This window comes from Neophocaena asiaeorientalis, unplaced genomic scaffold (genome assembly GCF_003031525.2).
Source record: "Neophocaena asiaeorientalis asiaeorientalis breed wild unplaced genomic scaffold, Neophocaena_asiaeorientalis_V1.1 scaffold327, whole genome shotgun sequence".
NCBI classification, from domain to species: Eukaryota; Metazoa; Chordata; class Mammalia; order Artiodactyla; family Phocoenidae; genus Neophocaena; species Neophocaena asiaeorientalis.
This window is the reverse complement of record NW_020174560.1, coordinates 7,357,644-7,365,373: the sequence shown is the minus strand read 5'-3', so window position 1 is coordinate 7,365,373 and position 7,730 is coordinate 7,357,644. Positions and strand designations below refer to the sequence as shown.

Genomic DNA, 7,730 nt, shown 5'->3' with positions numbered 1-7,730 from the left:
GCTGGCCCCTGGCCCGAGGCAGAGACCTTGCTAAGTTGGAGGACCTTGCTAGGTGGTTGCCTCATGCGTGTCCGGGAGGTCGAGGTTCCTTCGCGTGGAAGGAAATTGTCCATGAACAGTTCAGATCCGAGAAGAACACTATCCCAGGCCCTCTCCCTACCTCGCGGTGTGGCTTGGGGCCGGTGATCCATTCTCTCTGGGTCTTATAAAATGTATGAGTGGGACAAAAACGGTCTCTACAGTCCCTCGTTTATCCTGGCCCAGCAAACCCGGGATCAGCGCCTGTGTGTTTCTGGATGATGTCAGTGGTCTCACCCTGGCCAGGGACATCTGAAGCTGTTTTGGGGGTTGGGGGGGGCGGGTGTCTATAACTTTATTGAACAAGCACAGTTAGTTCTCATCCACATTAACTGTCTGTAGATTTTTGAAAGTGGGAACAGGTACATAGGTAACCAACGTATAGAGCTTGTTTGGTGAATCTTCATCTTCATTATGTTTTCTGGACAACCACACACAGAGATGGTATGGGGCCTTCCTTATTCCTTTGGCGCAGACAGCTTTGTTGAGCCTAGTGTCGATGCGTACATCTGGAGTCCCCATCTCCTTCATGGCAAATGTCCGGATTTCTGAGTGCCTGAGGGGCACGCTTCTTGAAACCCGCTCCATGGATGTGCTTGTGAATGTTGAAAGTGTATTCTCTGGCCACCACCTCGTTGATGGCGGACCAGCCCTTCTTCTCACCACCCTTCTTTGCAGGAGCCATCCTGCCAGGCCAGGGTTGGAAAGCTGAAGCTTTTTGAGCAGAAACACACACTGCAGCCAGGTTTTCCCCAGTTCAGTTTTCTGGGGCTGGAAATTGCTTTTCCCCATCTGTTCATCTTTAAAAAACCTCTGACATTGGCCCTGCCTTACCTTGCTATGTGACCTGGGACAAATTACAGCCCCATCTCTGGGCCTGTAGCCCTATCTGTAAAATAAATTCAAAATGCCCGAGACCCTAAGGTTCTCCCCCATCATGTCATTTTCATAACACTGCCAATACATCCTACAACTGGATAAACCGAGATTGGGACCAGCGGCTGGATCAGGGGGGCAGTCATTTCACCGAGACTCTCCCCGGGGCGATCCTGAGCCACTGGCCCTCAGGAGCCCGCCTCTCCCCAGTCCATGCTACCCACGCTGAGTAAAGCAAGACAAGCCTCCTTCACTGACAAATATTTGTGGAGCTCCTACTGTGTAGTACTACTGTAGGAAAAGCCAAGCCGGTTCCTGACCTGAGAAAACTCAGGGCCTTGGGGTTGAGAGAGACAGACCAAGGTAGAGAGGAGAGACCCGCAGAGTGACATCTGCCACAAGACCAGGGAGCCTGGGCAGAGGAGAGGACCCAGCACATGCTGCCCGGCTGGAGGTGTTGGAACTAGGACATTTCAGGAGAAAGGGGATCTTCAAGCCTGACTAGGAAGGGTGTTCCGGGTGGGTGGAATCAGAAATTCGAGGAGGCCAAAACAGCGAGGAGGTGGAACCCTGGGACTGCCTGCGGAGTGGATGTGGCCAGAGATGAATTAGTGGGATGTGACAGGTGCCTTAAATGCAAGTTCAGGGGATGGGGCATTGTGTCTAGATGGAGTCATGTTTAGTGGGAGCCCTGGGTTTCATCCTGGCCCTGGGATGGGGAGGGGGGCACCTGTCAGGGTTCCCGCGCCACCTGCACGCTAGCCCTCCCAGAGCCACAAGTTGCCGCCCATCCCAAGCGCCTCCCCTCCGCCTTTGTCCGCTCAGTCCGGGGGCTGCAGTCCGACAGGGACGCCCTACGACCGGCCCCCGGAGGCGCTGGGGACGGTTCGGCTTCAGGGAGGCGGCTCTGCTTCCGTGAGGTGTGTAATCTGAACCCTATGAAGGGTCATTTATACGGTTCCTCGAAGTCTGTAACTTTCCTCGCGGTCACCAGGTCAGCTCTGCCGAGTGCCTTGCCTCCCTCCCCTGGAATAGCCCTTCCACATCTCCATTTCCCTTCAAGAGCTGCCCTTATCTTTCTTTCTAATCGGGGGCGGGTAGTAGAGGCTGCATACCTGGGCCTGCGAATGCCAGAGCTCTGTCGCAGAGAACACCAGAGTCAGCGTCTACGCTGGAATTCCAAGCGAACCGGATGGAGGCTCAAGGAGGGTTGACCAGGACTCGCCTTCAGCCGTCGGCTCCGCGGTTCTGGAACACCAGCTTTCCCAGGCTAGCTCGGCTCTGGCTCCCTCCCCGTCTCCTTCCCCCTCAGCAGGGACCTCAAACTCGGGCCCTATCCTCTAAGCACTGGCCCCAAGCCCCACACAGCCTCTGGGGCTTGAAGCCCGGGTCCAGGAGCTCGGCTCCGTCCGGACCGTCCCTCCGCCTGGCTTCCCACCCTAAAGCTCGCGATGGGGGAGTTGGGCGCTCACAGCCCCTACTGGGCTTAGGCCTGCACCTCCAGGGTGCTGTCCATCCCATGGTGCTGAAGTTCCCCAAGGCCTCCGCCCCCTAGGAGAAGACGCGTCCCCTGTTCAGGATCCGACCCGAACTCCAGGGCATGTTCACACTGGTCCAATAACCCGCATGGGTCATCGTCTGCCTCAACAATTCAGACCATCACCGGTTTGAACTGGAGGCACGCAGGAGCTCCGAGCTTGCCTGAGAGAATGTCCATGACCTGACCAGACCCAGGGACCGCGGGAGAGGTGGGCAAAACTCGAATCTCATACTCTGTCCTGGGGCTGGTAGGAACTCACACATTATGGACATAGTCCCTGCCCACTCCAAACCTGTCTTGTGAATTGTTTGGTGAGACTGGGAAGGCTCCCTCAGTTTTCACGGACTCAACCCCCTTACAAGCATCCAAGCTGTGCAGACTCTGCTACCTGCAAGGCAGGAGAGAAAAATCCCTAGAATTCCTCGCATGTACCTTTCACACAGTGAATATGCCCTCCTTCGACTCTGGGTGACCCCCAGCTCGTGTGGGCGTCCCCATTCCGTGCCTCCCAAAGACTAGGCAAGGAGGAAGGTGTCAGCTGTTCCCAATGTAGAGTACCGTATCTCCCGGTCCAGATTTTTTGCCCTTGAGGGTGTAGATCGCAATGGTGGTAATTCTGGGAAGCCCAAAGAAGCTGGGGCTAGTTCAGAAATGAGGGCGCAGACGGTTCAATGAAGAGCCAGCACGCCGGGCTCGTGCACTCCAGCGAGCCCTGGGAGGGCCCTGCCGCACCTGCGTTTCCGCTGTGCCCCTGCACGGTCTTCCAGGACCGCACGCAGCTCGGGGCCTTCTTACACCTTCTGATCTTCAGCCCAGGGCACGGTGTGAAACCAGATAGTGGAGGCAGAAGTCTGCAGCGCAGGGCCTGCGGGTGCTGTCCAGCACGTTCCAGGGGAGCCGAGCCTGCGGAAAGCGCCCGTCACTACCTCCCAGCGGAGGCTGACCCGGGTTGCCGGCGCTCGGGCTGGGAGTGGCGCGCGCCCCAGAGTCACGCAGCTCTGCACGGAGCCGGCAGCGCTCCGGAGGCCTAGGCGGGAACCGGCACGTAGAACCGCCGGCTTCGAGGGCAGGGGCGGCAGCAGCGCGGCGCCGTGGGTTTCCGGCAAGCGAGCGTGGAACGTTTCCTGCGAGAAAGCAGAACCGAAGCCAGCCGAGGACTCCGTTGCACGTCACCGCCCCCAACTCTGATCTGCTACAAAATGAAAATGCACAGCCTCTTGTTCAAAAATTAAGAATTTCAAGACGGCGACAGCAGAACATTAAACCAAGTGCAGCCCCTGTGCAACTATCCAAGTCCCATGCCCTTGAAGGCGGCCCTGCCCCTACCCATCCCACATGGGATTCATTAAATAAACTTTATCCTTCAAGGTTAACTTTGGGGTTACTTACTACAGCAGAACCACGGCCACCCCCGTCCTCTGTTGCCACAATAAGAGAAGAGTCAGGGCAGACTGATCTACCCATCCCACAGGTATCCATGTGGAGCTGTTATCAGAGGTGGGGAGGTGAGCTATCTATGCAGCTTTGCTAAATCTCAGCTTGTATCTGTAGCTCTGACACCCTCATCTGTTCCCAGGGCATGGGTGAGCCAGGGCCAGGGAGTCACTTCCAGAAGGAAGTGGTTAGGATGGGGTCTTTAGGGGACTTGCTGACACTTTCTTAATTTCTTGTCTCAGTTCCCCTGTGACACCTAAGAGTAGTTCAGATTAAATGAGGTTGCACATGACAGTAGCGTCCTGGAAGTCTCCTGAAAGGGACTGTTAAAAACAAGACAAATGGAGTCACTTATGCTTAGCCCCACATCGCCCAACTGAGAGTTAACTTAGATTCATCTCTCCCCAAAATGGAATCTTAAAGTCAGTCAGGAATTGCCTAACCAGCACTAGTTAAGTAATCTGCCTCATTCTGAACGACCCCTACCGTTCTCTAAAGGAAAGTGCCCTTGCCACAGCCAATCTGCTTTCCTGTCTAGTATAACTTCCTTGTTCCCGCTCCCTCTGCCTATACAAGTCTTTCATTTTGTACAGCTCCTCGGAGCTCCTTTCCATCTGCTAGGTTGGATGCTGCCCAATTCATGAATCATTGAATAAAGCCAATAAGATCTTTAAAATTTACTCAGGTGAATTTGTTTTTTTTTATCAGAGCTAAATGGGCAATGGGTATAGGAATGAGAAAAACAATATAAGAATTGTTTTTCAACTCTTTGAATGCGATTTTATTGTGCTCCGCACAACTGAAAAAGAAACATGGGGAAAGACAGACTAAAGTTAGGGGGAAGGACTTTCAAACTGTAAACGGTACAGGACTGTTGGGGGAGCAGGGACAGCAGAGGGCGCTGCTGTGCAAACACACCCGTAAGAGGAGGCGCCCGCAGGCACACACTTTTTCTCACACCGTCTCTACCCCGCAAATCTACACAGAAACACACTCCTTACCCCCTGAACCGTGCCTCCCCCCATATTCCCTATCTTACAGGTACTTCAGAGATCAAAGAGTTAGAACTCCTGACTCAGATTCTTTTTTTTTTAAGTTTATTTATTTTGGGCTGCGCTGGGTCTTCATTGCTGCGCGCGGGCTTTCTCTAGTTGCAGCGAGCGGGGGCTACTCTTCGTTGAGGTGTGTAGGCAGTGGCTTCTCTTATTGCAGAGCACGGGCTCTAGGCGCGCGGGCTTCAGTAGTTGTGGCACGCGGGTTCAGTAGTTATGGCTCGTGGGCTCTAGAGCGTGGGTTCTAGAACACAGGCTCTGTACTTGTGGCACCTGGGCTTAGTTGCTCCGCGCCATGTGGGATCTTCCCGGACCAGGGCTTGAACCCGTGTCGCCTGCATTGGCAGGCGGATTCTTAACCACTGCGCCACAGGGAAGCCCTTCATAAAGTGAAGGTAGTTTTTCTCAATGAGGAGCTGGGGAAAGGATCTGGGACCCCTGGTTTCCTTCCCCAGTCTGTGGCCCTGCCTCTCCAGCGGGGAGATACTCTTTTCAGTGTTATTTAGAATGGAAAGTAAGCTGATGGCACAAGCCGTGTACATTGCGGAACCACAAAATGACAGTTGCAGAGGCTGTGAGGTAACATGGACTCATGCTGACACTGGAAGGTGAAGGTTAAAAAGCAGAACTATGTCAATAGTGTTTTGCATATAGATTAAGTTTGAAAGAGAAGTTGGAAAAATGAAACAGATGGATTAAGGTGGGGGTGATTGACTATTTTCTTTAAAATACTTTTTCTTAAAAATACATTAAAATGGGCTTCCCTGGTAGTGCAGTGGTTAAGAATCCGCCTGCCAATGTAGGGGACACAGGTTCGAGCCCTGGTCGGGGAAGATCCCACATGCCGCGGAGCAACTAAGCCCGTGCACCACAACTACTGAGCCTGCGCTCTAGAGCCTGGGAGCCACAACTACTGAGCCCTTGTGCCACAACTACTGAAGCCCGCGTGCCTAGCGCCTGTGCTCCGCAACAAGAGAAGCCTCCACAATGAGAAGCCTGTGCACCGCAATGAAGAGTAGCTCCTGCTCGTCGAAACTAGAGAAAGCCCGTGCACAGCAACGAAGACCCAACGCAGCCAAAAATAAATTAAAATTTTTAAAAATATGTTAAACTGTAAAATGGTTACCTCTGGGAGATAAGGTTATCTGCAATTTTTCCCCCTGCTTCTTTCCAAATATTCTACAATGAGTAGGTATTATCCGGATAACCAGAGAAAAAGGTTAACAGACACACAAACCCTTAAAAGAGCCTGTTCTCTCCGTGTTGCCATACCATTTAACTGAGGAGGGAATTTTCGCTTTCCCCCCCACCCCCCAAGGCAGCCTATGCGGCTCTTGCCTTTTCTCCCCACCTGGTTCCACCCTCATCACCCTCTTTAGAGCTCCTTCCACCACAAACCAGAATATATATAAATACTATATTGGAAAACCGAAAGCAGCTCTGACCCCGGCCTCCTGCTGGTGTGATCCGGCTCCTGTGGCTGAGAGGGGAGGGACAGCCGTGGGGGAGTTTTCCTGAACTCTCTACGGGGCAGGAACAGACATATGGCATCTCCATTGCTGGATTATTCCATGCTTCTTGCTGCTACTATTATTTCAAAATTTTCAGGGGTAGAAGTTTCCACAAACCTCTCTACTAAGGAGGCCCCAATCCTGCCCCCATGATAGCTCCTCTCTGTTCCCCCCTTCCTGCTCCCCCGGGGTTCTCTCTACAGGCCAGAGAAATAGGGTGGGTGTGACGACCAGGGAAGAGGGACTGCAGCTTCCACAGATGCTGGGTGGAGAGGTGCTTTCTTGTCTCTGCTAGATTATGGCAGAGATCCAGGTTCCGGAATGGTGGAGCCCACTTTGCACGTGCTCCCCTCCTTTTCTTAAAATTTGTTTATTTTATTTGTTTACTTTTGGCTGCGTTGGGTCTTCGTTGCTGTGCACTGGCTTTCTCTAGTTGCGGCGAGCGGGGGCTACTCTACATTGCGGTGCACGGGCTTCTCATCGCGGTGGCTACTCTTGCTGCAGAGCACGGGCTCTAGAGCACAGGCTCAGTAGTTGTGGCGCACGGGCTTAGCTGCTCCGCAGCATATAGGATCTTCCAGGACCAGGGATCGAAACCGTGTCCCCTGCATTGGCAGGTGGATTCCTAACCACTGTGCCACCAGGGAAGCCCCTGCATGTGCTCCCTTTGCATGTAGGTTTAATCTCAATATCCAGGGACACGAAAGCTGGAGTCTCTGCAAACGTTTCCCTGTTAATTGAAGGGGACTCTGCAGGTGCAGAAAGCAAGGGGAGATGGAGGCTGGGGGCTCCAATGGGAGGAAGGTGTGTGTGGTGGGGGGATGAGATGGCATGGAAAGAGAATGGGGGCGGGGCAGGAGACTAGGGTTCCAATCCCAGCTCTGCTCTTTCCTTGCTGGGTAACATGGGTGAGTCACTACACTCTCTGAGCCTCAGCTCTCTCTTCCATAACTCAAGGTAGCTGAGGATCCCTGTCTCTTTCTACGGCCGAGTTACTCTGAGAATATTTCCTGGCCTATAAAATCAGGATCTTGGGCTTCCCTGGTGGCGCAGTGGTTGAGAGTCCACCTGCCAATGCAGGCGACACGGGTTCCTGCCCTGGTCCGGGAAGATCCCACATGCTGCAGAGCGGCTGGGCCCGTGAGCCATGGCCGCTGAGCCTGCGCGTCCGGAACCTGTGCTCCGCAATGGGAGAGGCCACAACAGTGAGAGGCCCGCGTATCACAAAAAAAAAAAAAA

General features: G+C 53.6%; 1 protein-coding gene and 1 pseudogene across 6 annotated transcripts in view; both read right to left on the bottom strand.

Moving 5' to 3' along the window:
- Positions 1-7,730, bottom strand: part of ZNHIT3 (zinc finger HIT-type containing 3) — a 47,523-nt gene that overhangs the window by 33,354 nt on the left and 6,439 nt on the right. The window lies entirely within an intron of this gene.
- LOC112408147 (60S ribosomal protein L31 pseudogene) lies at positions 391-763 on the bottom strand (annotated as a pseudogene).